The sequence below is a fragment of the Thermobia domestica genome, chromosome 18 (genome assembly GCF_964235325.1).
Source record: "Thermobia domestica chromosome 18, izTheDome1.hap1.1, whole genome shotgun sequence".
NCBI lineage: Eukaryota > Metazoa > Arthropoda > Insecta > Zygentoma > Lepismatidae > Thermobia > Thermobia domestica.
In genome coordinates, this window is record NC_137471.1 from 101,306,180 (window position 1) to 101,327,623 (window position 21,444).

General features: G+C 33.4%; 1 protein-coding gene across 5 annotated transcripts in view; it reads left to right on the top strand.

Annotated features, from left to right (window-relative positions):
- Positions 1 to 21,444, top strand: part of LOC145675561 (frizzled-5-like) — a 447,461-nt gene that overhangs the window by 228,122 nt on the left and 197,895 nt on the right. The window lies entirely within an intron of this gene.

Genomic DNA, 21,444 nt, shown 5'->3' on the forward strand with positions numbered 1-21,444 from the left:
TACACAGTGTTGTTATAATAATAATAATAATAATAATAATAATAATAATAATAATAATAATAATAATAATAATAATAATAGTAATAGTAATAGTAATAATAATAAGAAGAAGAAGAAGAAGAAGAAAAAATAAGTTGTAGTGGTAGTAGTAGTACCGTTGATAATAAGTATATTGTCTATATAAGATACTTGAAGAGTACTCGATACTATACACCAGATTTGGCTCGACTCGACCCGAATTCGAGTCGAGTTGGAGGAGATTTTTCAAGCCGAGTTCTCGGGTCGAGCTCAAAGATGTCTGTTTCTAGTCGAATCGAGTTTCAAAGAAAACTTGCTCGAATTCACTCGTGCCCATCCGTACGTGTAACGCAGTATGGCATTTTAGTCAATGTTACATTATATTAAAATGTTCATATAGTTGTCAAGTAAAAATTTGTCCTTGCATTTACATACATCGATTCAGAACATGCAATAGTAATAATAATAATAATAATAATAATAATAATAATAATAATAATAATAATAATAATAATAATAATAATAATAATAATAATAATAGCGGTAGTAATAGTAGTACGGAAAACTAAAGTAATAAGATTTTTTCACATATATTTAATGTTTCGGACCTAAAAGTAACGCGTTACTTTCGAAGTAAAGTAACAGTTACTTTTTGAGGCAAGTAACGCGTTACTAACGCGTTACATTTTAAGAGAAAGTAAAGTAACTTGTAACGCGTTACATTTTTACAAGTAACTTACCCAACACTGGTTTCAACTATTGCATAGTCGTTATCGTTACTCCCATCCGTCCACGAAAAAGTGTGGAATAGTCATTCATTTAATCGGCTTTTATTTAAGAAGATGATTGACTATTCTATATATTTATCGAGTTAATTTTGTGTAAATTGTTGACTTATCGTTTGCAGATGTGAAGGCATAATCATTTTGGCTTTGAAGACGTACGTGAAAAACCCGGGTGCTGCGGATTAAAGCTAGAGTGAGAAGGGAAGAAAACATCTGTCCCAGAAGACAAACCAAACAAATAAGTTGTCTTGCCTTCATCAACCTTCTGCTTTTACTGTCTTCTCTATGTTGGTGAGGTGCCTCTTTTGCCCGTCTTCTTTTGTCGCTGACACTAACAACTCGAGCAATAGATTCTCTTCCACGACAAGAATAAGCTAATGTTGAAGGAAAAGTTCATTGAAAAACAGTTAAGGGATTTCCTAAATCTTTTCACATTCTTTTTCTTCTCTAAAGCCGATTACGCTTTCAACTTCGACCTTGCCTTTTGTTTTCAAGGGTCTTTGTGCAGGACTTGTCTCTTCCTACCTGCTTGGAATTTCAGAATATTCTATTAGAAGACTATCAGTAATTCACTCATTTCCGGTGATGTTTATTTTCTTCTTTTACTTTTAAAAAAATCTGGATTGAATTAGGTCTGTTACTACAAACTTTGCAGTCACTAACTTAAGATACACATTAAGTAAGTGGCTTAATTTTGAAAATATTTAGGATTTTAAAAAATCAAATTATATTTTGAAAACTAAACTGTGTTTCCTGACACCATCCTCTATACAGGAATAGCAATGGCGAAATAAGATTTCCAGGAAATGTTCTTTCTTGAATCATTGCAGACAACAAAACCTAACTGTATTAAGATATTTTGACTGATTTTAGAGGAATGGAACCTGATATATTGTATGCAAAACTATGACACAAAACAAAGATTAGAACACTTACTTCGACTAGCAAATAACCACAAGCTGATTTTTTTTTTTTTTTTTTTTTTTTTTTTTACTATTGTCATGTTTCTGAGAGTTCATTAGTTAAGTCATGTTTGTCGGATATGCAGCACTAGCACTTTATTCCCAACTTGGGCAAAGTCCCATTCCATTCTCGGATAGGACATGGCCCCTTACTTCTGAAAACTGGAATTCCTGGCATTATTTCTCTTCAATAGACAAAAATTAAAGGAATCGCAATCTTCTGGGGATATCTTTCGTCCGTCGTAGCTTCCCTTTATTTACTCCTGTGGTTTAATATAATTGCCTATGAATGAATGCCTTGCGAATGTGGACAGATGTGCCATTTTATTTACGTATACTTGAAGAGTTTAAATATTCATTTATTTATTCAAAATGTTTTGAACCACTGAATCTGGACTAATTTTGTACGCTCATATTTAATTATTTCGATTAGCGTAAATTACCTTGTATTTCTTTAAATTTGCATTGAAATCTCGATACCTTGTAGTCATCAGATTTTTTACAAGTAAAGAAAATATTTGATTTGAAATTTATTTTGGTCTGATGTTTGCTGCTTTTCCCTTCAGTTGTAATAGTTAAGAATTTCTTTTGAAAACAAATAAATATATCATTATTAGTATTCATATTTATTAACTACATTCGAGATCTAGTTGCAGTTTTACACTGAAAACATTCACACTTTTGAAGTGGTTAGCCACGGGGGCTGAGCCGGCTCATCCTCTTAGTGCAGTGATATTAAAAATAGATTCTGCTTAGAAGCAGTATGTTCCATTTGTGATCTCGATATTACGACGTTATTTTTTCATAGTCACAATAATAGTCACATAATAGTCACAATAAACACATATTGTAGAGTCATGTTCAGAAGAATGTACTTCCTGTGAGTTCTATATTTAACCCTTCATAAGATTTCAGCAAACTGGTTACGTGTTGTATTCTTTTTCAGCTCAAAATTTACTGTCTGCGGGTGTGAATAGAAAGCATTAAAAAACAAAGTAAATGTTTTAAGTTTTCAAAAATATTACTAGCTCCTGCTTAGTTTATATAATGCAGGGCACGAAATTTCAGGTCTGGTGACGATTTTTTCTCGTACAGGTCTAAATTACGCAAATCCCTGTCGCCAAACTAAAATATTTGGACCCGGCGACAAAAAAAAAAAAAAAAAAAATGTATGAGTGATTCTAAGTAAACAAAAGTTCATATGAACATGATCCTATTTTGAACGATAACTGAGGTATGAAAAGAAATAAAAGTGAAGTGGAAAAATGTAGACAGTAACATGAAAATATATGAAGACTTGCATAAATAAATACTAGAAGGGACATGTTAAAACTAATTCTTGTTGCATTAATTTGTGGTGTAGCAGTAATTAGTACATGACAATTAAATAATTAAACACGTAATTAATCGAAAAATATATGATGTTAACACGCATTAATTAATACTGACATGAACAATTGTAAGAGGATGAAACGGCCACATAGTGAGCCATAGTAGATTCTCAAAAATGCCGCCACTAATATCAATACACTTCTGTATTGCATTAAGAAGTTCCTAGTGATGCTTGCGTATTAACTCAACAGGATTCTTAATGTAAAATATCAGTTCATTCCTCATATCCACCCCCATAGAGATGTAAAATCAGGGAAACGAGGTGACCAAATGACCAACTGACTAGACTACCACGACCAATCCACCGATTAGGGTAGATGTCATTCAACCGACTGGCATAAGCCGGTGCTCCGTCATGTTGCAAGATGAGGTTTCGCCTTGTGTGGAAAGAATCATCGTCTCACGGGTCCGTCAGATCGTTTTGTTGCAGATGAAGGTACCGCTATGCGTTTATGCATTCGTGAAAAATGAGAGGGTCCACAAGAATATCACCACACCACACCACACATTTATGGAAAATCTATCTTGATACCCTGTGACAAGGGTTGTCTTAGTGTTTTATCGAACCAAAGTGTGTCTATTACGGCTATTATTCACATTGGTGCGAGTAATGATCGACTCATCAGGGAAAAAATGTACGACACTTGTACTACAGTGTGCAGTAAACAATGACAGTTGAAGGTGGGAAGCGTAATTAGCCGGATATAAGTGATGCATGTGTTGTTGGTGAAATGGATACATGCTGTTCGTATATAGTTTCTGCTGCACGTAAGCCCGGAATACCCGGACGTGTCGACATTCGTTTGATATGCTTACACGTTCATATCGTCCCCAACCGGCTTCCTTTGTACTGGAGCAGAAAATTTACCCTAATCGCACTCGTAAATAACACTCCAAACAAGTCATAAACGGCAAGAGTGTGGTGTCAACAGGATGCGCTATCGATGAACTTATACTAAAAATACATATATATATTTTGCTTATGTACCAATAATAATGGTAGTATTCCCAAAATAAAAAAAAAAAGTAATCCAACATATTAAATATGGAGCTATAAAGATTATACAACGTGTTGATTAAGTTTGTACATCACTTTCTTAACAAGAGGGTTAAAAATAGCAACATCGTTTTCTTTTCCAGCAGGTAGCTGAAGGACTTGTTGATATATCTCTCTCATGTAACAAACATATGGGTTATTCCAATGGTGATCTGTTTCCTTTGAAGACGTCTGAGGGGGGTCTAGGTCAAAACTCCCACAGCCAAAACCCCCACACTCAAGAAATGTCAAAACGCCCACACGATCGGTCATAACTCCCACACAAATGGACAAATCTCCCAAATACACGAACGGTCATAACCCCCACAGCCAAAACTCCCACACTCAAGAAATGTCAAAACGCCCACACAATCCAGTTTTGGCTGTGGGGGTTTTGACCGTTTGTGCGTTTGGGAGATTTGTCCATTTGTGTGGGGGTTATGACCGTTTGTGTGAGCGTTTTGAGATTTCTTGAGTGTGGGGGTTTTGGCTGTGGGAGTTTTGACCTGTTCCCGTCTGAGGGTGATTTGGCTGCACCAACTTTACTTGTGGTAGATTTCGTCGCACGACGGCAACTATTCCTTCCTGTTCTTCCACAGATTGCCTGGTTTCACGTTTAGAAGTCACTTTAGCACCGGAAACTGTTCCATGCTCTCTCAATGCATGAAACATATTATTAAACAGTGTCTTATTTGCTATCCTACATAATGGAAATGCCTCATGTATTCTTCAACTGCCGCGTAATACTTCCCAACATCCACACGCAAACATCATATCCGCATACTTCTCATTCATGGACGTATATGTCATTTTATGGTAAATCGTAAATGTGTATGAAAGTTTCGAAAGAAACCCAGACAACAGCAGCCCACAAATGTGCACATGTCCCAGCCACACACTCTCACAAAATTAGTTGTGACGTTTCGATGAGTAACTGCGACCTGTTGGCGAACTTGTAAGCTCGGTATTTTAATAGGTATGAGTCTCAAAACTACTATTCACTAATTGTCAGGAAACGTGATACTTTACCTACGTAGCTCCTACCAACTTCAATAAATCATTTACTTTCAATGTGGGTATGGAGAAAATGGTGAGAATTGGCTGGTTTGGGCGGAAACGAATGAGGTGTTAGAAATGGTGGGAGAGAAAAAATACGTAGATATTATTGAGAAGAGGAAGAGAAACTGGTTGGGACATTGGTTGAGAAGGAACTGTATCATAAGAAAAGTGCTAGAGGGCATGGTGGCAGGAAAGAGAGGGAGAGAGCGAAGGAGGTTACAATTGAGGGACGACATCGAAACAGAAAAATTGTATGTGAAAACGAAGAGGTTAGCTGAAGACCATGAAACATGAAAGCTTCTCAGTTGTGGCAAGTGACCTGCCAATAATGGCAGAATACCTATAATACTGATGGAAATACAAGAAATGCATTGATCTTGGCACAGACATTTTTATTTATATTCATATCTCAATTCTCGTTCAAAACTAGACCCAAGATCATATGCTCTTTTTTGTTTGTTTGTTTGTTTAGAATCGTCCATACTTCCATTTTCCAAAGTAATGCCAATTCCTTCAGGGACACCCTGTATAACCCATGACACGATTTACATTGTTAAAGCACGGCATATATTATATTACCATCTAAACTTCACTTTTGTTTTAGCAGGTAAACATATAGTATTTTTGTCCACTTTCAGAATAAAATATTATCACGCTTTGTAAGCTCAGTGTTTAAATGAAAGACAGAAGTAACATGTTTTTATGTAGGTTTTAGACTAAAAGGAAATTTTGATGAAAACAAAGATGGGTTACACCTAGTACAAACGAGTGTAAATCTGCCAACAGCAAATTACTTTTTTGTAAGTGAATTTCACATTCAAGTAAACAATGTAAAAATCAAGAACTCTTAGGAAGCAATTTATCGTGAAAAAAAAAGAAAATCAATGGGTGAGTACTGCCCTTCCCTCATGGTACTTGAAGAGTCAGTAGATTTTGAGTCTACATATTCCACAATTCCCATAATTCTGTTCTTATTTCATAAATTACTGATGATAATATAGTATTGCTTTATTGCCCTCCTTCACTTGTCTAGTGGCTAGTGCATATGATTCAGGTACGATTCTCAATGAAAAAGCATTCAATACATTACGGTAGTTTGGATTCCACCTAAATTGTAGGTTCACTCTAATATAGCCTGGATGCTGGAAAAAGGACGCTAAACTTTAACAAACAAATAAATAAAAATAAAAATGTCATTATTCATTACTTTGGAAAAATACAGGGATTCCAATTTACTGATGGAACAAATCTAGTTGCTACAATAATGATTTTTAAAATTTTGCTCATATTGAATAAACTAATGATGAGTACATTGTAACATCATCATACGCACTACACGAGATTTCAATGTCCAATGGATTTTTAAAAGGAATTCCCCAGGTCGATTTCTTTTTACTCTATATCCTCAATTAAAGGAAGCTTACTGATAAACTAAATTTTCCCATCCCCAAAAATAGCTGTAAAGATTTTGTTCGTATTTAATGAATTAATATCATTCTTATGGTCCTATGATGTGAGGGAGGCAATGATGTCAGTGCAAATGATCTTGGGGTGACAATATTATGTCCGTAAATCCCCGTATCTTAATTCTATAGTTTTTTTTCTCTCATAGTACCAGCTACTGGACTTTAAAGTCCAATTTTAAGAAATTGTGTCTGGAAAAATTCAGAAATGAAAAGGGGTCTATATTATATCAAGTAATATGCTTTCTGGGATATTCCAGAGATTATTGAACCTTGACAGCAGACGATACAGAGTCAGTACAAGAAGCTGCAAAAACAGTATTCGTATCATGTCAATAAATCGGTTTCGAAGTAAATGGGGATAATACGAAGTACATTGGAACAACTCGAGACAGTATTCATGGAATAATAATTAGTGTAGAGGAAGTGAATATATTTAAATACTTACATTGTTAGTGTAACCCGGTCAAATGAGGACCAAGTCAACGAGGAAATTAAAAGTAGATTAATGGTGGGAAACACGTCATGACTCCATACAAAACTTCTTATCGTTCCGTTTAATATTGATAAAATTAAAAGTAAACATTTACGAACGTACAATTCTACCTGTTGTATTGCTGCTGCTCGCTGGTGCGCGGGAAGATAAGAATCCCGGAATCGTGAATACACACACACACACACACACACACACACACATATATATATATATATATATATATATATATATATATATATATATATATATATATATATATATATATATATATATATATATATATATATATATATATATATATATATCATATATACGGACCATCAGTGGATGTAGGTAAGATCTTTTCTTATGTTTCCTATCACTTTTTTAAAAGCATTTAGAAACAGTACAATAAAAAAACATCAAATTATGAATGGTTCAGCATATATTCTAAACAACTGTTAAATATTAATCCTGTTCATGTATGCAATGTTATGATACTTATATTAATGAATCAAAAAAAAATCCAGAGTTACTTAAGGTTAATATCTGATTATGAACAAGATGAGTACATTTGTATTCTCTTTTTCTTTTTCTATATCTCTTTTTTTTAGTTTCATTGATTAGAAATATTTAAAAAGATAAATATTTCAATCACTATAATGTTTGCAATTCCGAAATATTTCATCATTGTTTCCGCTTTGCATTTAGGTTTTTGTGTATTTAAGCTACTTGTTGTTTAGAAAATAAAATGGCGATCACCACGGCAACGAAAAGGATGTGACGTCACACTATTTCAGTCTATTGTTTTTGCATCCAGAACAGCTTGCTTCCCACGTTGACCACTCCGCTACCGTTAGACACGAATTACAGACTGTCATACCTCACATCTTGCTTCAATTTTGGCTCTCTCCTTAATGCTTAATCGTCCTGGCATCTCTGTAGCTTCAAAGAACAAGAAAAGCTTCACAGGATCTGGAAAAAAAGAAAAATGGCATAATTTAAAACAAGATATCTTTCATTGCTACCTACACATAACATCACTAGAAATTCCCAATTCCAAGTTGGGATATATATATATATATAACGATGAAATTTACAATGACTGCAGGTGAGCTAATAAATCGAGATGTTCTAGATAGGCGGGAAATATTCTCACCCTTCAACTAAAACTTATTCTCAACCCTGATCTATTCATATTAATCAAATTATAATAAAACAAGAATTTTAGGAATGATACAAAAAAGATTGCGATCTTGGCCAATAATTAATTTTTAGATCAAGGGCCACAAAATTTTTGAATGGCCTCCAAATCGAATTTTTGTATTTTTTGAGTAGTAAGTACATCATACTAAGTTAAGTGACAGTTTTGGTTTGGCTTAGGTAGTTCTCCAAATATGAGACTACAGGTAAATTTCTGATTGAAATATATTGGATATTTTTATGTATTTTTGGATCAGGGACCACAAAATTTTTGAACAGCCCCTTAATCGAGTCTTGGTAGCTTTTACGGAATAAGCACATTATACTGAGTTAAGTGACAGTTTTGGTTTGGCTACACTATATGTAGTTCTCCAGATATAAGGCCTACAAGAAAATTTTTGATTGAAATATATTGGATATTTTTATGTATTTTTGGATCAAGGGCCACAAAATTTTTGAACAGTTCCTAAATCGAGTTTTGGTATTTTTTACGGAATAGCACATCATACTGAGTTAAGTGATAGTTTGAGTTTTTATACACTATATGTAGTTCTCCAAATATAAGGCCTACAAGAAAATTTTTGACTGAAATATGTTGGATCTTTGATCCATTAACTAAATTGAGTTGGTAATTAACAATCACACACAATACAACATCGCATAACAATTTATAAGTTACATAAGAGACAATATTACAATTTAGTTAAGATCCAAGTCTGGCTTGGATCAAGATAGAATCCAATTGAAAAGTCTTGTTTCTGCAGTGATAAGCCTTGGGATTCCCTGAGTAATAAAATTGGTGTTTAGATTGTATTTTCAACAAAACTTGATTACGCACGCAAATGCAATAGATATTTTTCCTTCTATAATCAGTTTGATCTGTTGTAATTCTATGTTGATCGAGAACCAGAGTAATGTGGTAGAATAGACTGTTTGTTCTTCTTCTTTTCTTTTTTTAATGTCATGTCTGACTTAGTTTTTGTGACTGACAGGTTGATGAGGAAAAGAGATTATATTGAATGTTATTTCCAGACTGGAAACTCCACTTAAGAGATTTGAATGATATATTTTTTCTGTCTCTCCCTCTTTCCTTTATATATATAACATACAAGGCAAACGTATTTTCTTCCTTTTAGTTTTAAATCCATCTAAGATGGCAAGTATTTTGACATAAGCTTAGCACCTCTTCCTCTTAAAATAGATTAAGTGCCTACCTGTCAATATGTCATTTTAACTAAACCATCAATGTATAATGTTTAGTAAATGAAGTACGTGTTTAGATATATTTTTCTTTTTACTTCCTTTTGACTTACAAATTATTTGTAAATGACACTAACCTCTCCTCTATCCTGAATAATTAACGAGTCAAACGTAAGTTGCCAAGGAAATGTGTATTCTGATTTTTAAAATGTTCAATGAATAATGATAGAATCTGGAATGTGAGATTAGTTATAGGTGAGAGAGGATGAGAATATGGCAGTAATTTTTTCATACATTGGTAAATAACCATTTTCCCTCCCAACACCTTAAAATTTCCTGAAGCATCCCGAGAATTAGACAACGGAAACACCCTTCCGTGTGGGAGAGTATATATTCTAAAGACAATTTGTTAACTTCAGAATTTACTTAGTTACACACACAACAATTTACATGGCAATATTCGTCATTGTACACATTTAGTCATAAATGTTTCGTTTCTTTTTCATTTTTTATTATTTATTTATTATTATTATTTCCTTTAACGTTCTGCAGTTGTGTCGTGTAAATTAATCCAACTTTGAACTGTCCACATTAACTTCTATGATTTGTAAATCGGAAGCAGCTTGGTAAGTGCTTTAATCCGATTTATATTTTGGGCTGTACATAGTATTTTACTCTGAATGTGCAATGCAAGAAATTTTTATTGTATACAACGGTAACATTCTCATGTTCCTCTGGAATATCTCTTCTACGTTCTAATATATCAGTAGTAAGAATAATAAAGGATAAGTTAATACCAGTTCATTTACTAATTTGTACTAATAATAAATTGTTCATGCTGCGTTGCTTCAATAAAAATTCTTGGATTTTTCTGGAGTGTAGAGTATGGAAATATATAAATGTTAAAAAGTATGTAATTCATGTGATTAGTGAAAGTTTCGTATTTATCTATTGGTATTATTACTAATATTTTTATCCTTGTACGAATATCTGAGAAAACTTTCATTTGGAACTGGGAGGTTGTCTAAAGAATGTTAGGTATGTAACTGTCAGTGTTATCTCTCTGGAAATGGGTCCATTGCAGTTTGACCTTATAGACAAATATTTTAGTCTAAAATTCCGTTTCTACTATATACTCATGTTTATTTATACTGTGGATTATCATTTCCTGGACATTGACCTTTTCAGAAAGTTTATGAGGACGTATACCGGTACTAATTATATTTACTATCGAAGTTCAAGAAAATCGTAAGTGCAATGTCTTTTTTCGTGAGTACATTCTAATATAAGGGCAATGAACAATTACAGCTTCTTCGGCCTACGCAGATATATTCTGGTAGGCCAATAAGACCTCACACACCAAAAGCAGAACGCCAGTCATAGAATGAAATATAGTATACTCTTCTTTATAGTATTTTTCTATAACTTTAGGATTTAAATTCAATTATCATGCAAATAATAAAATTGTTTTTAGTGCATTAATAAAGACAAAACGAAATTATTAAGAGAGATTCGATCTGTTATAGGACCTCCAATTAATGGACATCTTTCAAGTTTTAATTTGCCGTTTATTTATTTAAAATATTCTAATTATTCTATAGGAATTTATATAAAAATTGTACACTCATGTCCAAAATTATTGTCGCATGTCTATAAATATATTGTTGTAAGAATATAATGTGATAAGGAATTCGAACGGTATTTCTTATAATGTTAGTATGTGTATAATCGGCAAAGACATGCATATGGCAAATTTCATGCCAAAAGAGCAGTAAATAAAAACAATAAAACGGAAATAAAACTTTCTTGTCCATTTAGCAACATTTTGTTTTACTCATTCTAATTTTGGTATTTACAATTCTTTTCCTATGAAATTTACCACAAATATACATTTCCCGGTTATACACGTAGTATCAGTATTAAAAATACCCTGTGAAATCATTATCAAATTATATTCTTACAAGAAGACAGTTATAGGACAATCATTTTGGACATATATATAGGCGACAATCATTCTGGACATGAGTGTACATTATTCGATGAATAAGTTATGCAGAAACAAATATAAGAGGGAAGTGAAGCTAAAAGGGTTGTTGGCTCCTACCAACTTTGTTTAACGTACGAAGAATAATCAATCATTACATGCAAGTTCAAATCAGTTTTCTATCTGGCGTTAGTACAGATTGAAGATCCGTGTTTGGTCACCCACTAATTTTGACGCAGATTCCATCTTTGTCATCCCGTTATTAACCAATATTCATATCTGAGCCTTATAGGACACCGAAGACTGTTTAGTATTATTATTAGGAATTAAGAATATAGCAATAGACCTAGATTTGTATATTTGTTGAAGTTAAGTATCCCTTTTCAGCACCGTGGCTATATAAGACGTGGACCTACAATTTAAGGCCTAAAACTGAACCAGTGTAATGCAAATTTAATCCTCTCCCACCGGGTATCGAACGTAGAACCATATGCACCAAAAACGTAACTGATACCTACTAGAGCGGGGAGATAATATATCAATGGAGAAGTGTCTTATAAAATGTAAGGTATCGAAAAGATAGGCCTATGTAAGGTTTTTAAAACTACTTGTTAATTGTGATTGTTGTGCCTGCGAAAAATGAAATGAAAATGTTAATTAAACGGAATGAGAATGTGAGAGGAAATCGAACCCCGAGAAGGCCTACAGACACAGACGAAGATCTACTGGCCTAAGATCGAACTTTGAACTCCTAATGGCAGAAGTGAGTGCTTTACACTATCTAACTCTAATTCTAATCATATTTAATTTACTTCATAAGAAGAGCTTCTTCGTGGCTAAGCGGTTAGCGTACGCGCCTTTGCTGTGGAGACCTGGGTTCGATTCCCGGCGCGAGCTCATGTGGTTCGGATTCCACGTTAATTAGTAGGTCCCGTGTAAAATACCCTCGCTGCTGAAAGGAACGTTAAACTCAAAATCAATTCAACTCTAGTTAACAAGATTATATAGGAAATGACGGAGAAAAAAAGTCAATATTAAGAAATAAAAATTAGCATATATTTAATTATATTATTACATATATCTAAAAATATCAGCGGATTGTATAAAGTAGTTACCTATTGCATACTACAAATTTGCTTGGTGTCAATTAAATTGCAGTAAATCTTAATATAAGGTACTTCTTGAGAAAGCATAAACAAAATTTTAAAGAAAGCGAACTACTAGCGTTTTTCAAACTTTGACATGTAATTTAAATAATATCGAAACTTTGGTCTTAGAGAAAATCAATTAAAAAGTTAAACTACTCAACATTTGTTAAAGTTCTGGCTGCCAGAACTAAGATTTCACTTGTGTGAAAAGAATAGATCCTTTTTCTTCTTGATTCAAAAGAAACTCATTTTGTAAATCCAGAAAAAATTAAAATCTTTGAAATAAAATGCATTGCTTCTTGTTAAGATAATGAGCGCGATTTTCTGTGATTAATGAAACAAAGAAAACTACAATGGCTGATAAATGATCGTAAAAATCTGCATTACAATTCTATTCAACGTAGTCTTGTGCTCTCTACCGTGATATTTAGTATATGATTTTGAATAATACTGATTCAATAGGAAGGAAATAAATTATAATATTAGAATTGATTGATTAGTTTAATGTCCCTTTTCAGTACCCAAGCTACATGGACAAGATCTATTGCTTAAAGTGGAATACAAACCGCTATTTAGGGTTTTAATCCAAGGATTCATACACCTATTAGGGATCGAACCTTTGAATACATACCCAAAAAACACTTCGATACAAACAAGAGCCTACAGTAATTCCCAAGTCAAGAATAAAATGAGAACATAAAAAAAGAAAATACCAGGTTGTAAGACATTAATATTTATACATTTTTAATTTCATACATTTTATTTTGAGGCAGTCGAGACGAGACCGAGACTTGGTACTTCAGACCGAAACCAAGATCGGAACAAACATTTGTTGATAGATACGAGACCGTAACCGCGATTTTCGATTCGAGACGAGATCGAGACAGAGAATCCTATATTTTCGTCGAGATGACACCGATACTTTATGCAGTCTCGTCTCGTCTTGTGTGGATATAATCCCTAAAACAATATATTTTAAAATTCTTCAAACATAAGTGCAGCTACATACCGTTCATTTTTTAAGATAAACAAATTTTTCCTTTAAGCGCTAATAATTTAACAAAAAAGAAGTGCAGATGTTGTAAATACCTCTTGCTGATTGGGTCTGTAAATTCTCTAGTAAAACTTCCTTTCTCCCATTCAGATAAATATAAATTACATGCCTAATTAAATAACAAAAAAATAATAGTGTAACTATACTAAAAAAAAAGATCACTCCTAAATTTTACTATTTATTTGATAATTCCTTTGAATTGACTTTTAAAACATTTTTGCTCATGTGTGTTTCTACAAATTGAATAATACAAACATTTCAATGATAACTTCATAAATAATTTGACAATAGCCTTTTTTCTTACTTGCTGCTTAATGTATCATTTTCGTGTAATGCTATTTTTAGTGAATCAAGATAGTAAAAATTCTGTTAATTTGAGTTGGAATATCTAAGAACGTGAACCATATAATTTAATATAATAATTTAATTTTAATTTCCAAATAATAGCGTACTTATACCTTTCTGGTGTTTATCTAATGGTGTAAATAAAATAGTACAAACTCATTCAGCTTCACAACTATAATTATTTCAATGTGAATAAAATGTTAGCTAAATTAAGGTTTTGAATATTTTTTTATTACAAAAACTGGTCCTGATTTTACTGAAATAAATGCCATTTTAGTGAGTAAGGCATTTCTAAATTATGATATACGACGGAAACTCACATTGTGATATAAGAGGATCTCACATTGACAATTGAAGACCTTCTCTAGAACTTTGTCATATTCTACTTCGCATAATCGTAAAGCGAATGAGGGAAAGAAATTTAATCTGTAGAGCCATAACTTGCTAGGTTCTCCAATATTCATCTTTGAACAATTACATAGTAATTCTATTGTTTCTTGAATGCGACAGCTATATGGCATTTTCTCCGTCCCCTAGCTCATGTTCATGCCTGCGCGTTCATGTACTTCATCAATTATTAGTTTTACATTCCGATTTCAACTACCGGTACGTTACAGCATTCCTTCCTTTTGTATCCGAAATTTGTACTACTTTCATAAACAGATATCTTAAGGAAAGCAATCCCTATATGATTGAAACCTGAAATAATATGTATATTATAAATTCAGTTTATCGTTGGAGACTAAACTGTAACTAAACTCTCTAGTGCGTCATCGTACAATGAACTGTGGCAGAGCATATAGGTTTTAAATTGGTGTGGTTTCCATTGCTACAATGTTTGGTTTTCAAAACGGGAGTTTGCTGTCTCTTCATTAGAATACCTTCCTAGTTCCTCACTTTGTAGGGTGATATGAGAGTTTTGTTTCCCAACTAGAAATTGAATCCTAAAGCAGTCAAGCTGAAAACATGTGATCTAATCATTAGACTGTGTGTAAACGCTTTGTATTAGTGTAGTGAACAGAATGATGAGATAAAAGTATCAATAAAGATACAAATTACTGGATTAGTTCCTTAACACACTTAAAGTTCATGTTGTAAAAACAATTTATATTATTCAAATATTATTTTCAAAACTTTTGATTTACTAAATTTTAGTAACAGACGCAATGACATACAATCTTATGAGCGAGTATTCTACTTCCATATATTTTGATACATTTTTTTATTGTGTATAGTGTTTCCTTTCTTTGTTGCACTTATTTATCATATTATTGCTATTATTCATATTGTTATTATTGATTTTGCTCACTAAATTCATGTAATAAAACTTATCATATCTAAGCTTGTCTCATAATATAATTCTAACAGTCAGAGCTTATTTTCCCCCGAGGTAACTAGCTTAAAAGACACTACTCCGACCCAGGTCCTTATGAGAGAGGACCTGGGTTCGTGACACTTCTGTGTTTGGGTAAATCCGTAATTCTCCCCTCAGCGGAAAATTTCGTTTCAAGTGGGGCTCTTAGTCCGGGATTATAAACATTTAAAAATTTAATTAGACTGTTGGAATTTCATTACCCTTCACCTTATGTGTGGCGAAATGGCAAGCAAAACTCATAGCAGCGATATGAACTATATTCATTCATTTATTTCTTAGTTAATATGAATGTTTAGATTAAGATTACTTCACATTTTTCTTTTATGTTGATGTTTTTATGTTTTCTGTTGTTACGTGACATTGGTGATTATCTTGTTTTTTATGTTAGATTGTTAGAGACTGTGTCATTAGATTGTGTATCGATGTGTTAAACGAAAACAACAATGTCTTTCGTGAAGAAAGTTTTGTTCTCAGGGAAGACAAAGTAAAAATCTCCTAACTCTAGTAGCCTAAATACGAAAGAATACAAGGAGTTACCCACTCTTTCTCGTGAGAGGTCACACTTAGCCCCAAGAATGCAGTATTTGGGAAAAGATGAATGTATCAATTTTTAATGTGATCTCTGACTTCTTTGAAATAACCAGAAACCGAAAAGAAGGTAAAGATTTCCAGGAGGTAAAAGTTTTCAGGGGTAGAAAAACCGGTGACACCGGTATAATGACGAAATGAACGCGTTCCACGGTAGATTTCCATATTTTTTTCTTATTTTCGTCAATGACTGGGCCTCAAGAAGTTGTTGGATAAAGTCCTCCTCATTTGTCAACTTTACTTGATCCGAATTCCCAGAACTATTCGTCATGGTTTTCAATTTCCTATCACTATCTTGTTTCATTTTCTTAGTCTATACAAACAACATAAACTCGATTTGAAGAGACGTAATAATCACATGAGAGATACACGTATATTATTTACTTTGCATGATGAATGCCCTTATGACCTATTCAGCCGGATATAGAGATTGCCACTTTTTTTTTTTCTAATTAGCAGCAGTTCATTAGTTTGGAATGTGTTCATTTCTAATAATAATAACGAAAGGAGGAAGATAGATTCAATACTTATCTTCTGCTTGTATTTCCATTTTCCATTCCGGTTAAGTGACAGTGATAGAAGAGATTGCGTGCCTCCGGTTTGATACGCTTTGGAATTTAGAATTTATAAAGCATTCCCTACCCGTACGTTAGTCATATGCTACTTCCTGCATTTTACAAGGCAAAGTAAATAAGATAACATTTAGTTTTCCTACTTGTCACAAAACCTTGTTTTAATATCCCAAATTAAATCATCTAAACACGTTACAAAGACTGTTTTTCGATCGTATCTATAGGCCTACTTAGGTTTGAACCTTCAATATTAAGTGGGAGTTCTTGATCTTGGATTTTATTATTACTGTGTTATTTACTTTCGAATATTAGATTTGGTAATACCTAAGTCGAGTGACTGCTTAGCAAAGCACTTCACACTGAGATGATCTTTGTACTCAGTGTTTAAAACTCAAATATTCACACACACAATTTCCGTTCAAAGCATTTAATATTAAATACAACCTTATCTGGTACAGCTCTTAAAAACTGAGTACAAGTGTGTTATTATTTTGAGGCATTTCGAAGCAGTCCTCTCCTTAAATATTATCATACCTAATATTTGGAAGTGATCAACTCTGTAACTTATAAAAACTAAAGATCACGTAGATTTGATTAGGGTTTTTTTTTTTTTTTGTATTCTATTTCTCTTCTTTGCTTTTTCCTCAGTTTTTCTTTTAACCCATTTCCATTTTTTCCTTGACCAAAATTTCGGGGGGACATGTAATACCGCCCTCCTTGGCTACATTTTCATAATATTATTTTCAAACCAATTTTGACCTCCAAAAGCTCAATAGTTTCTCCGACAATGTAGCTTAATGTATGGCCTAGTTTCATATACATACTTCTAAGATGTGTGATTGGCTGTAAAGTGTGGAAGTTTCAGCTACTATTAACTCTTGATGAAGTAGGGATATTATTTTTATGGTATTCCATATTGCACAACCTTTTTCTCAGGTTGAAGTTTAGGATTTCTTTTTATTTTTAATATTCTTTGTATATTGTTTTTTTTATTTGTTTCAATTGAAAGTATAAATATGCTAAAATACTTACAAATGTATGGAGTTGCAGTTGTAATTTTGCATAACTAGCAAGCATACTAATTTACTAACTATGAAACCCGGACGTTTACTGTCACATTCACAAAAGCTCTCTATTGACTTCTATACTTGGGCAACTAGATCCAGTTTTTACTTTGTATTCCTAATGTATTTCTATTCCTGCGAGATCTACCTTAACATTGCTCATCTACGCCTAGGTCTTCCTAATGGTCTTTTTTCCGATTGGCTTTCCACTTAAAATTTTGAAAGTATTTCTACTTCTTGTTTCCATTCTGGCTACATGGTCTGCCCACCTAAGTACATAATTCCTACTTTTTTCCATTCTGGCTACATGGTCTGAACACCTAAGTCCCTACAATTGATGACCCTAAATATTTGGTAAAACGGTATACTTTATGCAGTTCCGCGTTATGAAGTTATCCCCTATCAGATTTACATCATCAGCATACGTCAAAACTTCATGAATTCCATTCAACTCTAGGCCCTGGTTGCTATCTTTGATTTTACTTACAGGTACTCCAGAACAAAATGGAATAGTAACATCATCAACTCATCTTCTTGTTTCAGTCCATTCTCGACACGAAAGCTCGTGAACAACTATTTTCCTACTCGAACTTTGTTTTGGGGTTCGTTTAAACACATGTTAAACAATGTAACTAGCTTCTTTGGTATACCAAATTCAGTAAAAATGTTGTACAATGTTTCCCTATTAACAGTCTTACAAGTTAGATCTACCGGGGTATTCCATTCCCAATTTATGTCGAGTATTTGACGAATAGTAAGCCTAAATGTCTGACCGATAATTGATCCATTTCGCCTAAATGTGCACTAATGTTCTCCAATAATTTCACCTATATATAGGCCTAGAGATATTATTATTGTTATTTGTGGAAAGATTTAGTTGAACTGAGGTTGTCATTTCTGATGACATGAACTGATGCCATAAACTACGATATAAAAAATTGTTTATAAAGTAATTGCGATTTATAACTCATTCAAGCCTCATTTTATAGTATGGGCATGTCTTTTGTTTGTATTAGTACTTCATTCATCTGTTATTCGATAGATGTGAATTTAATAAACAGCAGTGAAGTAGTTTTATCACAATTTGCAGTTTTTGGTTGTAAGTCAGGAAATAAAATAAAAAATTACTCCACAAACCCTCAAAGTACGTCGAAACCACTGATTTTCCACCCCCGGTTCATGGAGCAAATTTGTTCCAAATTAGTTGTAGAATAACCCCTTGTCGAATTTCCAGTCAGCCTGTAGATAGAGATGTTTTAAAACAATATAACCTGAGAGAAAGAGGTTATAACGAATTATGCACATATCATGAATATTTCATGCATTTTTTTTAATTTCGTCTAGAAATTAACATGAAAGTACTTATATGTTTATTAGACTTCCGCATAGACCCCGTTAGACTTCATATAGGCTTCTAAATAAGAAACCAAGAGACAGACTGAAGACAGGACACGTCGATTTGCGGGTCCAATGATAAAGGTGAGAATTCCGTATCCAGCATGAAGACATTATTTTGCTCAAATTTGGACTTTTTTATATCAATAATAGTGATATCCCACTGTGAATGTACTTCGTGATATTAATACAGTGTAGTTTACTGTTGTAAAACTGTCATATAATATGATTATAGCTTATCATCTCTAAATATTTTGAATCCCAAGAATTAATAGAAATAGTAAATTTTTAGTTTTTTCTTTCCATTTGCTGTGCGGTGTCTAGGCCAACCACTCCACGTGCCGTACCCACGGGATGACCCTGTCTGTAAATAAAAGTAGCTAGCTTATCGTGTCCTCACGCTCAAAGGTTGCAATAATAATTATCCTTCATTGACTTAGCCCAGGAAGTTTAAAAGAGTATTGATGTTTTAAAATAAAGACCTTCACCAGATTTAATTGAGTATGAAGCGACTTTTTCGATTTTCGACTCGAGGTGGGAATGGAAGATTACACGTTCTGGAAATTCAAAAGCACAGACTATCTCAGAAGCTCTCAAGTTGGACAACTACTCTGTTGAGTTGCAGATTGCATATTGTTCAATTCGTGCGAAGAAGGGCATTTCTACTAGTATTTCATAAACATATCATCAAAATCAAAATTAGAAGTATGTGCTGTTCTTCACTGGTATGAACATAATAATAATAATAATAATAATAATAATAATAATAATAATAATAATAGCTTAGTTTAATGTTCCATTATTACGCTGAGACTAAGAGAGTCTGTGATGATTATACCTTAATGAATGAAATGAGAGAGTAAAGAAAATGGAAGACAATTGGAGAACCCCGAGAAAACTCACGTACACATTTTTTTGTTCGCTGTTTACAGTACATGTTGGTGTATAATTTAATAATCTCTATAGAGTAACACCAAATGAGATCTTGCAGTTTTACTTCTTACGGTTGTGCAGGCTAGACTAAAGGAGACGGTGATGATGAGAAATGAATGCAATGGTGGTATGAAGAACTTAGAGGAAACGGGAGAACTCCGAGAAACCACACGCACTCGGTGTTTGTCTATTACAGAGTCCACTTGGCGCAAACTGGGATCGAACCAGGGACTCCACGCACCAGAAGTGAACGCTCTACTACTGAGCCACCGCGGGCCCAGTTTACACAAGAGTGAATTTGGTGAGAACCAGCGATTAACACGTTGTATCTTATTACAAATATAACTGTATAATAGATCTAGTAATTTGCAAAGTTAAAAAGAAAAAAACTCTCATAAGCACAATAAATTTCTGAATGAAAAATGATTGACAGTATTATGTTTTCTACCATTATTTTAGAAAATGGATTTAGCAATACTACTCTCAATAAAAGATATTGGAATCAAACCAAGGACTATTTTTTGTAGTCAATAAAATGACAATAAAACATACCTTAGAATTCAAATGAAGAAACCAAAGGGCGTTTCTAGATCCACGAATAAAAAAATTAAATTGTGTATCTTCTTTTTCCCTTTCAGAAACAAAATAATTTACATATATCGCGTGTGTGAATGTGTGTCTTAGTCAGAGGAAGATTGTAGTGTCAGTTCATTTATTATAGTCACAAAGAAAACACAACTTTTCCCTCCCCGTGACTTCCCTCTACAGTTAAAAAGGTGTAGCATCATATTAAGAAAGAATCTCATGCTCACCTGTGGGTAGTCGCTGCTTGTCTATATGTTTACCCTGTGTCACTGTGGGACTATTTTTTCTGTTTTGAAATACTTCAACGGAACGCCCACGGCAGTCGTGGAGAAGGGTGTGACTCCTCTTCTTCAGCTAGAGAGAGGAACGGGTGGGCTGATGTCTACAAGTAGCTTATGGAAGACCTGTTTTCCAATGACTCAGCAACAGGGAGAGCTAAACACTACAAATGCAGTAGTAGACGTAAATGCGTGTGATTTTTCAAACCAAAAGAAAATATGTAATTATGATATATGTTTTAAAATAGACATATCAATGTTAGGTGGTTTTGTCAGGTCACAATCTAGTGTGACTATCCACATTCCTATTTTTCTTCCTAGACAATTTCTATAGTTAATTCAATCTACCATTTGATTTCTTTTAGAACGCTTCATGTTTTATAGCTTTCTCGTGACTATGTAGTTAGTAGGCGTATCTTTGGTGTGAGATAACCGGTGAGAATTTACGTGGTCGGATTCCGAGTTGAGTTGTAGGTCCATATTTCCTATTGGCTCAGTGCTGAGAAAGTACAATAAACTCGAAATCAACC